The sequence below is a fragment of the Narcine bancroftii genome, chromosome 7 (assembly GCF_036971445.1).
Source record: "Narcine bancroftii isolate sNarBan1 chromosome 7, sNarBan1.hap1, whole genome shotgun sequence".
Classification (NCBI taxonomy): Eukaryota; Metazoa; Chordata; class Chondrichthyes; order Torpediniformes; family Narcinidae; genus Narcine; species Narcine bancroftii.
In genome coordinates this window covers 72079547-72102048 of record NC_091475.1, presented here as the reverse complement: position 1 = coordinate 72102048, position 22502 = coordinate 72079547, and the positions used below count along the sequence as shown (strand labels likewise).

General features: G+C 41.7%; 1 long non-coding RNA gene across 2 annotated transcripts in view; it reads right to left on the bottom strand.

Moving 5' to 3' along the window:
* Window positions 1–22502, bottom strand: part of LOC138739875 (uncharacterized) — an 86668-nt gene that overhangs the window by 1468 nt on the left and 62698 nt on the right. Inside the window, exon 3 of one of the 2 annotated variants that reach the window (XR_011342509.1) lies at window positions 20398–22128. The exons of the other annotated variant lie outside the window; for it this stretch is intronic. This is a non-coding gene — a long non-coding RNA (uncharacterized lncRNA). Of the gene's footprint in view, window positions 1–20397; window positions 22129–22502 lie in introns of those variants that run through there. 2 annotated transcript variants of the gene reach the window in all.

Genomic DNA, 22502 nt, shown 5'->3' with positions numbered 1-22502 from the left:
CAGGGAATATGCAGCCTGCTGGCTCAAGGGACCCATTGAACAACTGGTTTTGAATGAGAAAGAACTCAGGGATAAGAGAGAGGAGGAACCTTTTGTCCCTGAATCACAGGGGTGGGATGTGTTACATTCCCTCCCTCCACCTTATGTTCCTCCTATGCTGGCTCCTATCTTTCCTTCCCCTCCTATGACCTATCCTTCTGCACCTCCCCCTCCTCCCCCACCACTAGAGAAGAAAGAAGAGAACTGGAGTGGTATGGTGACTTGCTCACAAAGCGCTCGATTACCACCTCCGTTGACAGTAGAGATAGAACATTGTAATTCAGAACAGCGTGAGATCCCTCAGGAAGAAGGGCAGAACCCTGCGATTCACTTCTCAGGGAACAGGAACACAAATCTAAGAAACCAGAAATCAGCTGGATGCGACCCCTGCGGGAGGTTCCCGTGGGAGAAGGTCTTGGGTTCGTAAATGTGCCCCTGACCAGCACTGAAGTACGTAATTTTAAGAAAGAATTAATCTCCCTGATAGAAGATCCCCAGGGATGTGCCGAACAATTAGACCAATTTTTGGGACCAAACCTGTATACTTGGGAGGAATTAACATCCATCTTTAAGACTCTGTTTACCTTATATGAGCGGGGAATGATCCGACAGGCAGGCATTAGAGTATGGGATAAGGAACACCAAGGGGGGCATGAGGCGACCCCTGGAGAAGTCAAATTCCCCCTCACAAAACCTAATTGGGACAAAAATACCAGTGGTGGCTGCACACTGATGGAAGAATACAGGATTAATTTGATCAAAGGAATCAGGGAATCTGTCCCCAAAGGACAGAATTTCAAAAAAGCCTTTGAGGTTCCCCAAGGTCCCGAGGAGACCCCCTCTGCATCTCTCAATAGATTGCGCACGGCAATTCAACAATATGGGGGTCTCGACATAGAATCTCCAGCAGGGGAACAATTAGTTCTAACGGATTTTGTTACCAACTCAGCCCCAGACATCAGAAGAAAGCTACAAAAGACAGAAAATTGGCACGAGCAAGGAATTACCCAGCTACTGCAGATTGCTCAGAGAGCATTTGTCCAGAGGGCAGAGGATAAACAAAAAGGGAAAGCTAAAATTTTAATACAAACAGTCAAAGGAATAGTAGCTGATCATCACGAAAAAGATAAGGATTACTGGCCAACTTCTGTACGCGGTGAGGGGAGCCACGGGTGGGGAGGTGGGGACCCCAGCAGGTGGAGGAGTAGAGGAGGATTCCGGGGACGACGTGTGCCCCCTAGAAATTTTGGGAGAGATTGGGAAACAGGACCTCTTATCTGTTTTCATTGTAAAAAGGAAGGGCACTTTAAAAAGGAATGCCCACTGCGAGCAATGGACACACGCTCCTATGCCCTGATGGAAGCTGATTACAAATAGGAGGGTCACGGTTCTCAGCCAATACACACCGTGGGGCTGCAAGGAGAACCATTAGTTAATTTATGCATAGGACCCCACAGTGATAAGATGATATTTTTAGTCGATTCTGGAGTGGACCGATCTAGCATTCTACACCAACCTCAGGGGGTTAAAATAGAAGGGACAGTTACAGTTTCTGGGGTGGGAGGACGAGACTTTCCAGTCCCGGTATTGCGAGAGGTCAGAATTCAAATGGGAGATAAGATCATAATTGAGGATCTTCTATTACTTCCCCAAGCCGGAGTATGCTTGCTAGGAAGGGATTTACAGGACCAATTGGCTATCGGTACTCAACCTTTACAATCAGGCATTGGAGTACAATTCTATGTTTTAAACGAGGAAGATCGCAAACTTATAAATCCAAGAGTATGGGCAGGAAAGGGCAATAGAGGAATCCTCGATATTCCTCCACTACAAGTCACTTTAAAGGATACTCAACGAATTGTTAGACAGAAACAGTACCCGATTCCGATGGCTGGCCGAAAAGGTTTACAGCCCGTAATTGACCAGTTGATTCAGGACGGTATACTCGAACCCTGTATGTCTCCCTTTAATACCCCGATTTTACCTGTTCAAAAACCAGACGGCACCTACCGCCTAGTACAGGACTTGAGGGAGCTTAACAAATTCATTCTTGCCCGTCACCCGGTTGTACCCAACCCCTATCCATCATGAGTAAAATTGACCCCCATAATCAATGGTTTAGTGTCATTGATCTCAAGGATGCATTTTGGACTTGTCCATTAGCTACAGAGAGCAGAGACATGTTCGCCTTTGAATGGGAGAACCCCTTTACTGGCTGTAAAAACCAATACCGGTGGACTGTCCTTCCACAAGGCTTTACAGAATCGCCCAATTTATTCGGTCAGGTCCTAGAACAGGTATTAGATGAAGCTCCTCGGAGAGAAAATTGCCAACTCATACAGTACGTTGATGACTTGCTGATTACAGCGAGGACTTATGAATTAGCTAAAGATTTTACGGTAGCACTTTTAAATTTTTTAGAGAAGAAAGGTCTGAGAGTCAGCGAGTCCAAACTACAATTTGTGCAATCCGAGGTCAAATACTTAGGACATCTAGTGAGTCAAGGAACCAGGAAAATTAGCCCAGAGAGAATAACTGGTATTATACAGATTCCCCCTCCCAAAAATGCCCAGGAACTCAGGAAATTCCTTGGGTTAGTGGGATTCTGTAGAATCTGGATGGAAAATTATTCTAACCTGGTCAAATTCCTTTATGATAAGATTCCCAGTATAGGAACCGAACCCCTTGACTGGACGGATGAAGAGATCAAAAATTTTAACTCTGTTAAACAGTGCCTTACGCGTGCCCCAGTTTTAGCGCTACCCGACCTAAACAAACCTTTTGATTTATACACTAATACCAAAGCTGGGGCAGCCACCGGAGTGCTCACCCAAAGCAGGGCAGGCTTTCCTGTCAAAGCTTTTAGACCCCGTTTGTCGCGGCTGGCCAGAGTGTATATAAGCCATAGCAGCCACTGCAATTTTGGTTGAAGAAGGGTGAAAGATTACTTTCGGCGCCCCTATGATAGTTCATACCCCTCATACAGTCCGCAATATTCTATTGCAGCGGGCTGGAAGGTGGCTCACGGATTCGAGAATTTTAAAATATGAAACGATCCTAATGGACAGCAATGATTTGACCTTACTTACAACCAAAACTCTCAACCCAGCAGCCTTCCTCATCTCTCCAACTAATGACCAATCCTCAAACGATTTAGAACATGTGTGCTCAGAGGTTATCGACTTACAAACCAAAATTAGGGAAGACCTAACCGATGTCCCTTTAACTGAAGGAGAAAGATTGTTTATTGACAGCTCTTCACGTTGTATTGCAGGAACCCGCTATAGTGGGTATAGTGGACGGTAAACAGGAACTGGTGATTGAAGCTGGTCGCCTCCCTGGTCATTGGTCAGCACAATCCTGTGAGCTATATGCCCTCTGTAGAGCACTCCACGAACTAGAGAACAAGGTAGGAACTATCTACACTGACTCTAAATGTGCTTTTGGTGTAGTCCATACCTTCGGTAAGATATGGAAAGAAAGAGGGATGATAACTGGCAAAGGACAGAAGTTAGCCCATGAACAGTTAATTACCCAATCCCAAGAGGCTTTAACACTCCCGTCCGAAATTGCCATTGTACATGTGCGGGGACACCAGACTGGTAACAGTCCTGAAGCTAGAGGAAACAGGCAGGCTGATGCAGCTGCCAAACAGGCAGCATTAGCAGAAAAGATTCACATGTACCAGCTACTGACCACACCGATAGAGATTAAAAAGACCCCCATCTTTTCACGGGAAGAGGAGGTCTCAATGAAAGATAAGAGATTTTGCCAGACTGCCGACGGGTTGTGGTGGACAGTAAACGGACGGCAAGTCCTTAGCAAAGCCATAACTCGCCAAGTCATAGATCAGTTACATCAACAAACACATTGGGGAACCCAGTCCCTTGTTGATACCTTTGAACGTTTCCTTCACTGCCCTGGCATATACAATATTACTAAACTTGCTACTAGATCTTGTCCCATCTGTCAAAGGGTTAATAAGAAATCGATGCGCCAAGTAATACCTGGCGGTCGCGACATTGCCGTTCGCCCGTTCCAGCGCATACAAATAGACTTCACTGAACTTCCTAAGATTGGTATTTACAAATTTCTCCTTGTCCTGGTCGATCATTTTACACGATGGGTAGAAGCTTTTCCTACCCCGAATAATCGTGCCAGCCCTGTCATCAGAATACTCATTGAATGTGTCATTCCACGATACGGTATGATGCAGACCATTGATTCAGATCGAGGTACGCATTTCACCTCTCAGATTCTCCAGGGTGTCTGCAAGAACCTAGGAATAGACTGGCAACTACATACCCCATGGCATCCCCAAAGTTCGGGTCGAGTCGAACGTATGAATCAAACATTGAAACTTCAACTCACCCGACTTCATGAAGAGATTGGTCTTTCCTGGATTAAATCGTTACCATTAGCCCTGATTAGAATTCGGACAGCCCCTCGTAAAGATCTTGCAGTCTCACCGTACGAGATGATGTTTGGGCTCCCATTTATGGGGTTCCACACTGATTCTCCCATTCCTGAGGCTAATGACCAATACATTTCCAAATTTTTACGAGGGCTTTCTACTTCCATCCACGATTTGAAACAAAAGGGACTATTAGCCCAAACACCACCCTTAGACTTTCCTATCCATTCTATTAAACCTGGTGATTGGGTTTATGTAAAAGCATGGCAAGAGGATCAACTAAAACCTGCCTGGGATGGTCCCTTCTGTGTACTTTTAGTTACAGACACCACAGTAAGAACAAGGGAGAAAGGCTGGACCCACATTCAAAGAATCAAACCAGCTTCTGAACCACATCACCCTCAACCTGGCGTGCAGTTCCTCATCCTTCAGACCTGATACTTACACTGCGCCGTGACAGAGTGCCGTAATATTACATTTATTGTCGTATTTTTTTAACTGTTTATACATTTATTGTTGTATTTTAAACTGTTTATTTTTTTAACTGTTTATTGATTTTTTGGGGTATTGTTTGTTAACTGGATATGTCACTTCAGTACTCACTATGTTTTAAGTCCTCCTGGAATAAGGGCAGCAGAGGTTACAAATGTGATACTTTACAGTGTAGACAGGGCATAGATTTAGGACAATTTTAATACGGACCATGGGGAACACAGTAGCGATAGTCAGTTAACAGCCTACATAGTGATTAATCAATGTACATTCCACACACAGGGAGAGACTCACAGGCAAGCTGCAAAATACAATAAATTCACGAGAAACAATCCCCCCCCAGCTTGGTCTCTTTTCATCACCCCGTGAAGGGGAGCACCAGTTACCAACAACGTGAGCTGCTTGGCACCTCAATATCAGACTCCAGACAGCCTTCGGAGATCGGTGGCCCTAGGGTTCGGGGCTGAAGAGGACATCAGATACTAGCCACAATTCAACGGAACCGCCTGACTCTCGCTACTCGTTCGCTACTGAAGGCAGCGTTTCTCACAGACTGCTACTTGTTCGCTGCTGAAGGCAGCGTCTCTCACAGACTTCGTCAGGAGTCGGGTGGTTAAAAGACACTGCTTCAATATTTCAACGTGAATCTGCCCACGCCCATGTTCAGACGTGGCAACTTCGGACTGATGTGGGATGGACTAGACTCTTTACTGAGAACTGGAGCCTGATACTCGCAACCCTAATAAGGAGCTGGACTCGCTACTCTGACCTTCATGGTGCTCCCCTACCTAAAGACTTTACACAGGTATTACAATTCGGTTATTGACCAGCTGGGTAAAACATTACCTTACACTTGAAAGATCAGTATTACTGATCTAAAAGAAAAGTGAGGAAAGGGGGGAGGGGTGGGGGGGGGGATCAGTCACACTGACACCAGTAACCAAAGATCAGTAACACTGATCATGGTGAATGATCAGTATTACTGATCTAAAAGAAAAGTGAGGATTGTGAGAGATGGGAAAATTGATCTAAAATTATGAACATGGAAGAAACTAAAATTCATCAGTTAATGGCTGTAACCAGTACAAACAGGATGAGCTTGGGGATTAGGATGCAGGAAAGCAGAGTCAGCATGATTAACATAATCTTCTGTGTGACAAGAGCCACCATAAGACTAAGAAAAGGAATGGTAAGGTACAATAGAATGTAGGAAGTTGAGGTAGTCTGGATCAGATAAAGGTCTCCTAGCCCTAGATAGAAGTACCAAGTCCTACATATCTAATTAGCTAACCTTACACAGATTTATACATATGAAATTAGCCAACCCTAGATAGGATGAGTCAACTCTGCATACCAAGAGATTGTAGCCCTGAGAATCAGGAAGGTGAGAATAAAGACAATGACATGATGGGACACCCACAGGATACCCCCTGGTCCTCCAAGTGTACTGAAACTGCACGTAGGCAGGAAGGATTGCCTATGCCAAACCCATCCAGGGGGCAGAAGAATGTAAGGGGGAGGGCACTCTGATACTGAAATCGACTGTATAAAAGTTGGGTGAGCCCTAGTGTATGTGTGTATTCCCAGGGTAAGGGGAAGCACCCAACTTTGCATTGTTGTTGTAATAAATGTTCTTTGTTCTCAATTTTTGTCTCGAGCAATTTCTTTAAAGGTACTTTAATTTCTAACACTGTTGATTGGATCAGAAATTAATTCAACCCCAGATATCTCTAATCACCATTCTGTCCCTGTCTGGCCAATTTCTGCTGTTTTCTTTAACATCTCCTCATGCCTTAATCTTCTTCCTAGACTGGTTTTCCATTCCCTTTGTTTCTTGCAGGCCATTCTTTCTTCTGGTCTGGCCTGTGTCTCCTGTGCTACTCACCAGCTCCTTCAGTTTGAGCATTCCTCCTAAATCATTTTATGCATTTCCTCTCCCTGTATTTGGGAGTAGACCATTTTGCTCAGCCAACTTTGCTCCATGCTGTGATGGCCACTTACTCACATTCCTCTTTTTCCCTGAACCATGCAGTAAATATAAAATTATTAATTAATCATTTCTTTCATAATGTTTTAACCCCTAGATTCCAACATTATCCACCATCTACTTTGCTTTGTTGACATTCAGGTATAGGTTGTTTTCTCTGCGCAGGTCCTCTAGTGATTGCACCTCCTCTCTGTTAGCATTGTTCTTGTGAATGAGCTCTACCACGGTCATGTCATCAGCATGCTTTTTTTTTTTTTTTTTTATTTTTTATTTTTCACACCATAAATCACAATAGCCATGATATACACTTTTTCTTTTCCACACATTTACAGTGACTTTTTCCCCCTCCCCCCTCCCTCCTTGCTGCACAGTCATGGGTCAGCAGATAAACAGCAGTGGGCTTACCATACAGCCCTGGGGGACAGGGGTGGAGGGGGGGCCTGTGTTCAGTATGATGGTATTCAACATCCTGTTTCTGATCCAGACTGACTGAGGTCTCCAGTCAGGAAGTGGAGGTTCCAGTTGTAGAGGAAGGTGTTTAGGCCCAACAGGTTCAACTTCCTAATCAGGTGCTGCGGTATGATTATGTTGAATGTTGAACTGGTCTATGAACAGCATTCAAATGTACGAGTCTTATTTTCCAGGTGGGTGAGGGCTAGGTGGAGCGAGGTGGTAATAGTATCTTCTGTAGATCAGATGGGATAGTACACAATAGGGGTGGGGGGGGGGGGGTGCTGAGACTTGATGTGCTCCATGTCCAGATTCTCAAGGCACTTCATGACAGTGGATGCGAGTGCCACAGAATGGTAGCTGTTAAGACAAGACACTGAGAACTTTCAGCAAAGGGATGATTGTGGCAACCTTGAAACACATTGGTACAATGGCGCTGCTCAAGGAGATGTTGAAGATATCTGTGAGGATGTTAGCTCATTGGTCCACACATCCTCTGAGTTCCCTGCCAGTGATGCAGTGATGTTATCCGGTCTCGCAGCCTTACAAGGGTTAACCTTGAGCAGCATCCTTCTCACTTCAGCCTCTGTGAGATGCAGTGCCTGTTCTTATGGAGGCAGTGTGGACTTCCTCACCTTCACATCATTTTTCACCTCGAAGTACACACAGAAGTCATTCAAAGCGTCCAGGAGGGAGGCATCCTCGGTACAGGCAGCTGGTGGGGCTTTGTGGTTGGTGATGGCATGGATGCCCTCCCACATGCGCCGCGTGTCATCGCTGTCCTAGAAGTGACTCTGAATCCTCTGGGCATGAGCCCTCTTTGCCGGAGCTCCCTGAGAAAACCCACATAGACTCAGGGAGAATGTACAAACTCCTTATAGACAGTGCAGGATTTGTACCCCAGTCGCAGTGTTCCGCCAATCACTTTGCTAACTGTGCCGCCCAGTTTATTTATTGTTATTGCCGCCTATTTATATATTTATTTATTTGCTTGTTTATTTATTTGTGTGTGTGTTTATTTATTTTGCGCCTCCTAAGTTGAGAACAACCCATTTTTACTGTACCTGGGTCCATGTGGCAATTAAGAATTGCTGGCCATCTCTCCTGTTCCCCCACACCTTGATGAAAGGCTCCAGCCCGAAACATTGGTGATGTATCTTCACCTTTGCTACATAAAGGCCCTGTTTGACCTGCTGAGTTTCTCCAGCATTTGTGTGTTTTTCTTCATTTAACCACAGTGTCAACAGAATCCTGTGTTTTACCCAAGAATTGAATTCAACTCAGCTTAAGCCAGCCTGCACATCCCTCCCTCAATTCTCTTTATTCTCTCTTTCACCTCTCAGTCCTGGTTTGTAAACTGTGCCAAGCTTTGTTGAGATGCTTTCTGGACACTCTTTGAAATTTATAACTTTCTGGCTATGGTATAGTTCTAATTTCTTAACTACTCACAAAGTATGTGAACATGTGCTTCTTGGGTGGCAATGTTTGGATGGCCCCATTCAACAGAGCAACTGCTGCTCACTTGAATCTACAGCACTGCTTATGGACAATATTGAAGATCGGGATTAATCCTGCCAATACTTTGGCAACAAAATCTGGATGATTATTTGCTTCAACATTGAACAGCGAATTAATGTTAGATCTGTAGATGGATATTCTTGTGCATGAATGTAAAGGTTGTTTGATGATTGGAGGGAGAGATGTAGATCCCTGGGGCACTCTGGTCAGTGCTGGGGAGGCAGAATACCAGCATACACATCCAATAACAATATTCTTCACATCCTTCTTCCTGGTGCACTTATTGTGCACTTTATTGATTTTCTTTTTGTTCTCTCTGTATTGCAGTCAGTTTGTTTACATTCTGATAGACACTGTCAATTACTCCAAAGACTGCAAGTGAGAAAGGATAGGCTTTAATACACTTTAGATTGTAGCCAGCCTGATTCCATGTGTTCGAATGAATGGATAGGGGGAGGGATGTCGACTTTTATAGACAGGTCACAAGGGGAGGAGTTACTAGGGAGCGTGTCATCAGCGGGCGGGCCAGCTACTCATACACAGCAGTACATACATATTGTTATGAGCCCAGAGGAGCCCAAAACCCAGCAGCAATAGATATTCATCAAGACAATGTTTACTTAAACAAAAATTGCTTTTAATTATCTTTAAACATGAAAACAGAATCACACTTTAACTTATCACTATTGACTTAACTAACCTAACTTAACCCCCTTCTAATTCTAAACGCAGATGTGTATAATTTGTGTGTAAGTTCAGAAAAGTTCTTGGTTCACAGTCCAATCTCGCTTCTCAGTCCTCAAAGTTGCAGGCAATTCTTAGGCTGTGCGCAGAATTTAACCTGTATAAAGTTCACCAGGCTTTGGTGCTTGAAAGGTAAATGGTTACCGCTCAGGAAGGTTCTTGTCTGTTTTCAGAGACGGATTTGTTGTACGCTGGACAGCCACCACTGATTAACTTCCATCAGCCACTGAAGTGTCTTGCAGCTCAAAGTTCCCTTCCCCCCCCCCCCCCTTTGCAGCAGGATCCAATCTTAATATTAAGATAAGAAATTTCATGTAAAAGTGGTGTGTGAGTGACTTAAGAAAAGAACTTTAAAACACTTAAGGCACGAGATTGCATTGAACTTGGATGTATCTTACCCAAAAAAATTGAAGACGTGTGGTATCTCACCACAAGGTAGGAAAACCGGCCCCGCTTGAAAGGCACGCAGCGGGGCAGCCAGCCAAAATGGCGCCGTTGGGGGTTTCCCTTCCTTTCAGCACAGAACTCAGAAACCTGCGCTTGGGGACCATGTGATGCCCGAATGATGTCAGGGCCCTCCAGCGCGGTTCTCAGCCAGGTCGGGGCTGGGAGTATAAGTGCAGCCCAGCAGCCTGCAATAAATTTGTCTGCTCACTGAGCTCAACCCGTCTGGTTGCGTGTGTTATTGCAGGAGCAGAAGCCGCCGCTACAGACATACGAATTTTGATGTCAAGAGATGTTTTAAATATTTGGCAATGCATAATTATCCACAACAGCTACAATGTAACCATTTAATAAGACTTGCAAAGTTACAAGCAATTATTACACATGAAGTTGCTTGAAATGATTAACTCAGTCACGTTGTAATTTAACATCAAGACGCACCAAAAGTGAGGAATCAAAGAAAGAAGTGGAAGCAGGATATCGTTATTTACAAGGATCAAAAGGAAATTCTGAGACAGGAAATTATATTTTAGCTTTCCTGTTACATCCTTTAAAATGTCAATTTTTGTTCTGGGTGTGGCTTGTGAGTCGTTGTGCTCTTTTGTGTAATTTCAGTCCAGTGCACCAATTTTGTTAATAACCTACATAACCTTTTCAATGCAGTGTATTTTCTTTGCCAGAGTTAATGAATATTAATATGAATAAATCACTCTCTAATTTGTGGGAATGCAATATTTTTCAGAATCACCTCAACCTCAGTAAATTTTAGCAAAGACTGGTTATTTGATACCCTACCACTATTTTTATTCTTTGCTGATTTATTTTATTTTTGTTGCTTCAGTTGCTTGTTATTTGATAGATCATCAACTTTGACCTTTGATCTTTCTTGTCTCTCCCTGTTTTATTGACATTGCTATGGTCATTGCACTTCTGAACTTGTCCCTGTCACTTGCCAGAAACACATTAACTCCTCCTTCCCTTCATCAGTGTTTTGGTGTAATCCAGGCTGCCAAAGGATGGATTGATTTCCACCCAATTTGACAAGGTTATTACTGGAACCGGAAGCTTGTGTACAAGGAGAAGCTGGATAGGCTGTGACTTTTTCTCCCCGGACCTTAGGACATTGGAGGAATGACTTTGCAAGGTTGTCAAATCATACACGTTAAATAGTCATGGTGTTTTCCTCAGTGTATAGGAGTCTAAAACTAGATGGCATAGACAAAGAGAAAGGCCGAAGATTTAAAAGACACCTTCCCTCAGAGAAGAAAAGTCAAAACAGGCTAACTCAAAACTGCTCTAGAAATGGCAAGGGCAACATGGTTAGCACAACACAGTTACAGCACCAGCGACCTGGGTTCGAATCCATTCAAAGAGTTTGAACGCGCTCCCTGCATCTGCATGGGTTTCCTCTAGGGGCTGCAGTTTCCTCCTACCTTTCAAGCCACATGGGTGTTGTAGGTTAATTGGGTGTAATTGGGTGGTGTGGCTTGTAAGCCAGAAGGGCCTGTTACTGTGCTGTATGTCTAAATTTAAAAATTTTAAATTTAAAAATAAAAAGTGCTGGAAGTACTCAGCAGGTCAGGCAGCATCTGTGGACAGAGAAACAGAATTCATGTGTCAGGTCCAAGACTCTGTATCAGAACTGGGGGGAAAAAAATACAGCATGGATGATAGGGGATTGGAGGGTTATGGGCAGGGTGCAGGTAAGTGGGACAAGAAGAGATCACTTAAATCGATACGGACTAGAGGGGCGGAGATAGCCTGTTTCTGTACTGTAATTGTTATATGGTTCTATGGTTAAGTCAGTTTTCATTTGCAGAGAAGGTGGGGGCAGGGGGACTATCTCTGATGTTGTGAGTTGATGGGGCAGAAAGAAATAGTGCTATATTTTATTAATTGCAGGGCTGTTGGACACACCCACAGGTGAGAATGTACCCATGGAGAGATAAAAACTGAGCCAAAATCAATGTTTTAGTAGTACTTGTGCTAGCCTTCCTTTTTGCTCTCTACCATGCCAAAGAATTTGACTTTGCTTCAAGAAAACAATACAATGCTATTCTACAAACCCACCTAGAAGAGCTATCTGTTTCACGTCACCAAAGAATCAGGTTTGATCCTGATCTCAAGTGTTGTCTGCTTGGAGTTAATGCACTCTCCCTGACAATCATGTGTGTTTCTTCGAGGTGCTCCATGTTTCCCCCCAACATCCCCAAGATATGGAAGCCAGTAGGTTCATTGTCCACTGTAATTGATGACCCAAGTGTAGGAATCTGATGTTGAGAATGTGTGGAGAATTAAAAAAATGGAATCAACAGTCCATTTGTGGAAATGGGTGGATGATGGTTGGTGATGAGAAGAATCTGTTTCCATGCTGTATCTCTCTCTATGATTCTAAGAAGTGCGATTTCTGTTTCCACATTACTCCACAACCAAGATGGATTGAAAAGCTTACTTCTTTAAAGCATAATCCACTTTTCTGTATTTTTTTCTCTCTCTACCTCTCTCTCTCAGCATGTTATGTGAATGTTCCCCCTGCAGTAACCACTATGTGCCCTGTGCAGTAATTCCTAATTTTGAACTTTGAACTCTATTTGAAACTGGTCAATGGAGAGAACTTCCAAAAACAAAATTCAACCAGCATGCATGCCTACACAATGGAAGATGAAATTTCATCCTAGAAAAATTATTGAAGTCAAATGTGCAGATTTTTTATCCAGCCACTGTGTAGAATGGTAAACGCTCCACATTCCTTTTCACACATTAGAAGAAATCTACACAGCACCAGTTTCATATTTGAAATTACAACATTAAAACTTGCAAATAAAAGAAACTGGAATTCATTTTGTGTAAGGTTACCCTCAAGAAGTTCTTGCTGAGAAAGCAAAATACAGAGATGTTATGTCGGAGCTTTAGAGTAAGCAATATTGACCCTCTCTTCGCTATCCAGCACGTCTGAAGATCTTTCCGAAGGATAATCTTTCTGAGTGGTTTGTCTCTCCTGATGATGCATGGAAATTTCTGCAAGATAATTCAACTATTTCACAATCAACATTGAACATCTTGACTGGTCTGTGTGGTTGATGCAGCTGAAGAAATCTCATGCTGAAATATGGTGACTGGAATGTAGTTTGATTTGAAAACTGGTTTGAACTGCTTGAATATATGTAATTTTTTTCCCACTGTTGGGTTTATTTTTAATATAGACTTATTCTAGTCAGTGAAGGGTTTTTTAACGATTTAACAAATTTAGTTTGTTTTTTTTTCAAACTTTGCTATTAGTTTTCTTTTGTTTCCTTGTTTATTTTAATTTTTTTTAATGAGCTTGATTTAAATGCGATAAACTTTGTTTCGTTAATTTTTAGCTTTTGATGTTAATCACTTTTTTGGATTATGATTTCTTTTACTCAAGTTTATTAGACAAATTCAAAATGGAAGCTGTCTTTGTTTTCATCATCTTGTTTTTTAGACAGTCCAATCTGTCTTTTTCTTTCATTTAAGTTCCATTAGTTTACTTTTTTCTTACTGTTGTGGGAACAAACATGAGTTTTAATCTTGGAGTCCTGCCAGTTGGAGATGTGGGTTAAGGATTAATAGCTATACCATGCTATCCTTCTCCAAGGTAGTTCTTTTCAGGGCTTGGGTGAGAGGAGGGGGTTGGGCTATTTAGAGATTTAGTTTCACTGGGCAGCCTTGAGAAGATATTGTTTTCTGCATTGTTTCAATGCTCTGGTCTAAGCCACAGTTTGCTGTCTCCTTCCTAATGTAGTCTGCACATGTACATTAAATATGTTCTTTTATAGTTATTAAAATGGTTTTAAACATGAATGTAAACACTTATAATTTGGTTTCTTTTAATATTAATGGCTGGAATCACCCAGTTAAATGTAAAAAGGTTTTGAAAATGATTAAAATGTTCCATGCCGATATTACTTTTGTACAAGAGACTCATGTTATTAGTGAGGATGATCATCATCTTTTTAAGTTTTGGAAGGGTTTGCAATTTCACTCTTCAACTCATCTAAAATTATAGGTGTATCAAATTTTATCAGCTCTAAAGATATCTTGGTACATGTTAATAAGATCACAGATCCTACTGGTAGATGTTTAATAGTTACAGGTGCACTGAGTTATCAGAAAGTTGCTCTGATTATTATGTATGCTCCAAATGCAGATGATCCAAAATGTTTAGGTAGATGTTTGCTTCCTTGCTGAGTTCGAATGAATACATGCTGCTTATGAGTGGATATCTAAACTGCTGCATTAACCCATTATTTGACATTCCCTCTTCAAATTCAATCCTGGTTAATAAATCTGTTACCTTTATCAATTCTTTTTTGTTAGATTATGGATTTGTTGATATATGGCATTTTCTACACCCTAATGATAAAATATTTTCTTTTTTTCACATGTTTATTATCAATATTCCAGGATTACTTTTTTTTTGTTAATAATCATTTAGTTCCCATGGTAACTTATTGTGCCTATGGCACAATTGCTGTTTCTGATCAGGTGCCTTTGAAACTCCCTTTTACACTCTCTAATGTCACTTCCAGAGTCCAGCAGTGGCAATTTAATTTGACATTACTTCAAGATGAAAAATTTGTAGACTTTATTAAGGATCAAACCTCTTATTTTTCTTAAGAAGTTTAACTTACTGGGATACATTTAAGGCATACCTTCGGTGTTAAATAATTTCCTATTAGCTGGGTTAAGAAAATATACAAAGGAAGAATGGGATTTTTAAAAATTGATAGAATATATTCAAAGATGCCTAATGTTGATCTTTATAAGGAAAGGGTAGAACTTCAAATGCAACATGATTTACTTTTAACATACCCTACTGAAAGCCAAATTCTTAAACTTAAAAGTCAGTTTTATGTACATGGGGATAAATCAGGTAAATTGTTAGCTAGGGCCAAAAGACAGATTACTGAAATTCATTTAAAAAAAACAGTAGCATTGTGACTTTGCGACCTTTTCTAAATTATTTCTGCATGACTTAGTTAGTATAATTATTTTCCCTTCCGGACTATATTTAATTTTATTTATTTTCTCTTTGTTGGTGAAGACCAGACATCTTTTTATTATTAATATATTCTCATGAGAGGCTGCCCAGTCTTTTGTTTTTGTTTGTTTGTTTATCCAAGATTAGGTGGAGTTTTATACAATAATTTTTGTTTTGAATTATGAAAGGAAGTTGAAAACTAACCATGAATTTTTTTTAAATGTAAAAAAAAAGGAAAAGAGAGTAAATGGTAGATAGAAAAAATGTAGATATAGAACCAATTGAAAATGATGCTGGAGAAATTATAATGGGTAGCAGAGAGACAGCAAAGGAACTAAATGAGTATTTTCCATCAGTCTTCACTGAGGAAGACCATAGCAATATACCTGATAGTCAAAGGTCTCATGGAATAGAAGTAAATACAGTCTAATTACTAGAGAGATAGTGCTTAATAAACTGAAAGAACTAAAAATAGATGTCTCCCAGGCCAGATGAGGGGCACCAAAGGGTTCTGAAGGAGGTAGTTCTGGAGATTGTGGAGGATTTAATTTTCCAGGAATCAATATACTCTGGAATAGTTCCAGAAGATTGGAAGGTCATAAATATCATTCCACTGTTTAAGAATGGAGAGAGGCAGAAAAAAGGAAATTATAGGCCTATTGGACTGACATTGGTGGTTAGAAAATTATTGGAGTTGATCTTCAAGGTCGAGGTTATGAAATAGTTCGAGAAACATGACATTATAGGTTCAAGCCAGCATGGTTTCATGAAGGGAAGATCCTGCCTGACCAACATATTGGAATTTTTTGAGGAAATCTCGAGTTGGGTGGACAAGGGAGAGGCTGGATGTTGTGTATTTGAATTTCAAAAGACCTTTGATAAGGTGCTGCTTAAGAGGCTGCTTAATAAGATGAGAGCAGATGGAATTAATGGAAAGATTTTAGATTGGGTGAAGCATTAACTGATAGGCAGGAAGCAAAGGATGAGAATAAAGTGATCCTACTCTGGTTGGTTGTCGGTTACTGGTGGTGTTCCACAGGGGTCGATGTTGGGTCGGTATTGATGATTTAGATTATGGATTGAATTGTTTGGTGGAGTAGGAAGTGTTGAAGAAACTGAAAGGTTGCAGAGAGACTTGGACAGCTTAGGAGAGTGGACAAAGAAATGGCCGATGAATATACGGTTGTACATTTTGGAAGAGGAAATAAAACAAACATTATTATTTGGATGGGGAGAAAATACAAAATTCAGAAATGCAAAGGGACTTGGGGGTCCTCATGCAGGATATCCTGAATGTGAACCACCAGGTTAGATCAGCGGTAAAGAAAGTGAATGCTATGTTGGCATTCATTTCAAGGGGAATAGTGTATAAGAATAAAGAGGTGTTGATGAGGCTCTAAAGGGCACTGATGAGACTTCTTTGGAGAACTGTCTAGCAATTTTGGCCCCCTTATCTGAGAAGGGATGTAATGATGTTGGAGAGAGTACAGAGAAGATTTTCCAGGATGGTTCCTGGAAAGCAAGGGCTAACATATGAGGAACATTTAGAGGCTTTTGGACTGTATTCATTGGAGTATAGAAGAGTGAGAGGGGATCTCTGAAACATTTCAAATGCTGAAAGGATTGGACAGAGTAGATGTGAATAAAATGCTTCCCTCAGTGGGTGAATCCAGGACAAGAGGCCACAGTCTTAGAATTAGGAGGTACCAATTTACAACAGAGATGAGGAGAAATTTCTTTAGCCAGAGGGTCATGGATTTGTGGAATTTGTTGCCACAAAGAACTGTGGAGGCCGGATCATTGGGGGAGTTGAAGGGGGAGATTGATAAATATCTAATTAGTCAAGATATTGAGGGATATGGGAAAAAAGCAAGAAACTGGAACTAGAAATGAGAACAGTTTAACTCAGGGTGGATTTGTGGAGCAGACTCAATGGGCCAAATGGACTGTTCCTTTATCTTGTAATCTTGTGATCTGTTGTCCCTTTAATGTTGCCAACCTGGTTCCTCCCCTTTCCAACCCTTGCTCAAGTGTTACCCTCACCTAGTGACCCCCATTGTATCATTATTCAGACATCAAACATACAGTAATCCATCACATGGAGATTCGGGGTCCTCCGATGGTAGTACGGGCTCATACATTACCCCCAACATGGTTATTATGGGAAGAGTGTGAGCTGATGTGCCATTACAGGTTGGTGGAGGGGAAAGAAGCTAGGTTACATGAGATAGTGTGAGAAGTCATTTGGAATGAAGAAGGTGTGTGAGGTTACCTGTGTCTATCAGAAGTAAGAGGACAAAGTTGGATAGGTTACTTGCCTACGGGAGTGGTGAGCATGTACAGGTGATCAGGGGAACACACAAATCATGACCTTAAAGAGATCGACTGTGGCTGGGAGAATGGTGGAAATAAACATCAATCAAAATGCTTCAAATGGGCCAACTGTACAATGAATGATGCCCCTGAATGTCCAGCATTTAATTTAAATTAAACTATTTGTATCCTCCATCTCTCTAATGAGAAAAGGCCACATTCAATCAAACTCTCCTCTACAAGGCATGTTCTCCAACCCAGGCTGTATCATTGTAAATCACCCTCTCTAGACCATCTACGTCCTTGCTGAAGTGAGGTGACCAGAACGGAACATAATATTCCCAGTGGGGTCTAACTAAAGTCTTATATTGCTGCAACATTAACTTGTGGCTCTTAAACTTGATCCCACGGCTCTTGAACTTGTTTCCATGGTTAATGAAGGCCAACAAACCATATGTCTTCTTAACAACACCATTAACACATGCAGCAACTTCAAATGTCTCCAAGATCTTTTTGTTCTTCCACACTGCTCCGAGGCCTTACATTAACATTGTATTCTGCCGTTAAATTTGACCCACTGAAATGAACCACTTCACACTTTTCTGGGTTGATCTCCATCTATCACTTCTCAGCTTGTAACCTCTGGCAAACCCCACCCCCCCCCCTCCCCCAGATCATCGACAACAATACCAACCTTTGTGACATCTAACCTACCCTTCCACTTTTTCATCTAGGTCGCTTATGAAATTCATGGTGGAGTGGTCCCAGAAGAGATCCCTGTGGAACACCACAGGTCACTTGCCTCCATGCAGAATACCAACCATCCACAACCACCTTCTCTGGGCAAGCCAATTCTGCATTCACAAAGCCAGGACTCCATGGATTCTGTGCCTCCTTACCTTCTGAATGGCACCTTATCAAATGCCTTACTAAAATCGACATACACTACATCTACCATTCCACCTTCATGAATGTGCATCCTCAAAGAATTCATTCAGGCTTGTGTGACACGACCTTCACCTGACAATGCCATGCTGCTTATTTCTAATCAGACTCTCTAACTGCTTGTAAGTCCTGTCTCTCAGGATTTTCTCCAATGGCTGAAGAAAGACTCGCTGATCTCTAATTTCCTGGTTATCCCTGCTCTCTTTCTTGCTAACCTCCAATCCTCCAGTACTTCTGTGCCCAGTGATGTTGCAAAGATCATCCATCACCAGTGGCTCAGAAATCTCCTCTGTCACCTGCCACAGTGGCCTTGGGTAAATCTTATCTGGTACTGGCAAATTATCTAACCGTGCTTTTCAAGAGCTCCAACACATCCTCTTTCTCTGTGTCAATGTGCCCTAGTCCCTCAGTCCACCCCAATCATCCTCAGAATTGCCAAGATCCTTTTCTCTGATGAATACTGAAGAAAAGTATTCATCTGATTCCATGCACACGTTTCCACCATCAGCTCTGATCAGTCCTATCCTCCCATGACTCATTCTCTTGTTGTTCACATACTTGTAAATGTTTTTTTAATCCTGCTCACCAAGGCCTTCTCATGGCCCCTTTTAGCTTTACTTAGTCACTTTTTAATCTCTTTCCTGGCAATCTTGTAATTCTCTAGAGCTCCTTCAGTTCCTTAAACCTCTCGTAAGCTTTTCTTTTCATTTGAACTAGATTTTTCTACATGCTGGCCACACTGTGGCTCTTTCACCGCACCATTGTTTCCCTGCTTCAGTGGAATATACTTGTGCAGAGTGCTATATTCCCATGAATATTTGCTACATTTCTGTGGTCCTTTTCCCCAAGTACGTCTGCTCCCAATTTATGCTCCCATGCCCCTGCCTTACAGTATCATATTTTCCTCCACTCCAATTAAATGTTTTTTTTTTCCAAATTGGCTATTCCTATCCCTCTAGCATTGTGGTAAAGGAGAGGGAGTTGGGAGAACTTCTTCCAAAATGTTCGCCTGCATCACAGGAACAGGCCAACTAACCTACTAACCCTAAATGTCTGCAAAATGTGGGAGAGAACTGAAGCACCCGAAGGAAACCAATGTGGATGGGGTAAGGACATAAAAACTCTTTACAGTGAATTCAAACCCAATGGCACTGTAATAATGTTTTCCTAGCTGCTGCCTTAATTGTGCTGCCCTGTGGAGCAGTTAGATCTATCCTTTTAACTAGTAGCTCAATTGTCCAGGTAAGGACTTCTTCAGTGTGGGTGTCCAATGTCAATCACAAATTTTGAATGCAATTATACAATTGGCATCAAGCTGAGAGCTCCAATGAAAAGCATCTGTGTGAGGACCATTGTATCTGTGAAAGCATGTGACCTGCGGAAGGAGAAACACCAGAATTTAAAATTTAAAATTATTATTTTTTTGTTATTTTAGACAAATAGGCCATTTTGGCCCACGTCAGTGCTGCCCAATTAACCTGCAACACCCTCCCCCCAGTATGTTTTGAATGGTTGGAGGAAATCAGAGCCCCCGGGGAAAACCCACGCAGACACGGGGAGAACACACAAACTCCTTACAGACAGCACAGGATTCGAACCCCGGTCCCGATTGCTGGCCAACCACTATATCAACCGTGCCACCTCAATCAGGTTTGAGATTTTGATTGCATTGTGCAAAAGAATCATTACTCTTGTCTTTATTTTTCTGCAAGACTTTGATTTTGCATGGATTTAAGAAGTGTATAGCGTTTATTTTTAATTTGGACATCAGTAAGCTAAAATTGGACTCAGTTTTTCTATGCTGGAGGTCTCAACAGGTGCAGCAACATCAGTGGGTGAATTAGAATAGTTGATATTTCAGGTCTGAAACCTTTCAACTAGACTTGGAAATGTCGACCTTTCTTTCTCCCACTCTGCTGAGTTTCAGATGCATTTGGTTCCAGATTCCAGATATGCAGACTGTCTTGTGTCTTAGTGGTCCAGTGAAGGATCTGCAGGTCCCAGACCAAGTAAGGAATGCATGACAAGTTTACAAAATGGGTGTTTATTATTAAGCATGCAAGTAGAATTTGTGAACAGAGCATTTAGAAATAAAACAGTGAAATAAAAGCTGAGGACTTGAATTAAGATTTCATTGCAAAAACTGTGCTGAATGCCTAATATATTACAGATGCCTTGATTTTCACATTCCCTTCCTTGTTTCCAAAACTGGCTTTCCCTCTCTGCCATTATTTCCAACCTTTACTCCAATTCCAGCTGCAGCTCACCAAGATTGTAAATCTGAAATTCCATCCCGAAACCACAACCCTTCTATCTCCCATTTCTCCTATGAAATGTCTCTTTCTTGGCCTTTCAGTCTTTGCTTGCCATTTGGTTTCAATGGGACTTGTCACCAGGGCAGAGTCATGACATAGTGCAGAATCCATGTCAACCATTGGGCACCTATATTAATATTATATTAATCCATATTAATCCTTCGTTAATTGACTATTTCAGATTTATCTGCACATTAAGGATGGCAGCCAATTAATTTACCAACCCACGTGTATTTGCAGCATGGGAGAGTTATGAACAAGGGGACAGAGTGACAAAATAAGGGGCAATCATTTAACATTGAGATTTGTAGAAATATCTTCTCTCAGTTGATCGTGAATCTCCAGAACTTTCTGTCCTGGAGAGTGGTGGGGGCCAGATAATTGGATATTTTCAGGTGGAGACAGACAAATCGAAGAATTGGGGGCTGTGTTGAGCAAATGCAGCAAGCCCACATAGATCAGCCTAGGCAGGCTGGAGGGGCCTTAAGGCCAACTCCTGCTCCTATTTTCCCATCTTCTTGGATCCTGAACACTTGGAGGAAATCTGGGAGAAGGTACATATTCCATACAGAGAGCACCAAAGGTCAGAATTACACCTGGGTCAACGGAACTGTGTAGGAGCAGTACTACCAACGTGTGATTTCAAACAGAATTTTAATAGGAATCCTTAAACTTGCAAAGCAGACCTTAAAATGTACATGTAATGCATAAATCCAACAGGCGAGTTATCTCAGGAAATTAGGAACTCAAATTATCCACACTGCATGAACTCTGTTTTCAAAGTTGGCATGGAAAATTGGTATTGCATGCTACATGTAAGAAGCCTACAAATATCGTTCTGGTAAATTCAGTGAGATAAATTAACATACTGTTCTCAGCAAGGAGTCTGGTCTGGCAGCTGCAACAGCTCTCAGAGCTGGATCTATTCTATAATTACTAGTTCGGAAATGTCTTTGCCTTGATTGTGACAGACAGAAGGCAACTGTGCTTTCAGGGTGAGGAGGACTTAGCAAGTCAGGGCCTCAGAGAGTAAAGTATGCACACAACCAGCTGCAGTCTGTAGCTCACACCTCCAATGTTAGCAAGATATTGTTATTCAGCATTTGCTAAACATTGAAGTGATTCATCAACGCATGTAAGTGGATCTAAAATTTCTGTAAAGGCCTGTGCAAGATTAACAGTGGGTATTGGGTTCCCATTATGCTGACCCAATTGGGAAGCAAAGCAGCAGGAGTGCAGTTGGATGGGTTTCTTTCAAATATCAGTCAGAATCCCTGTATTCTCCACAATTACTAAACACTTCAGAAGTCACATAGCCTCACTTTGTTCAAGCAAGTATGCTGGTCTTACATACCCAAGGTGGGTCAGGGTCTACCACAGCTATCCACAAAATAATTTGCCATGAAATTACTCAGGAACAGAAAAGCAATCTGCTGGAGGTACTCAACGGGAGGAGAGGTATCTGTGGGAGAAAAATTAATGATTATCATTTCAGGTCAGAACTTTTCATTAAAACAAGAGATTGCCTTGTTCCCCAGGAGATTGTCAGTTGAAATAATTCTAAAGATTGTACCCTGTATAAATATTACAATCATGTATTATTTGCTTTGTGACAGATTATAGATATGTTTTTGGGAGATATATTGGGACAGGTTTTCTAGTGCAGTTCACATACAAACACTTTAAAACAGATCTTATTTAAAATACTGGAGCTCTTCTCATGCCACGAGCCTTTGCAAAATTTTGGAGAGTTCCCAAGAGACTTTACAAAAAGGCAACAGATGAAAGAACTTGTTGGAGCCACAGACTGTCTGGAGTGGAACTTGCTGTTCTAAG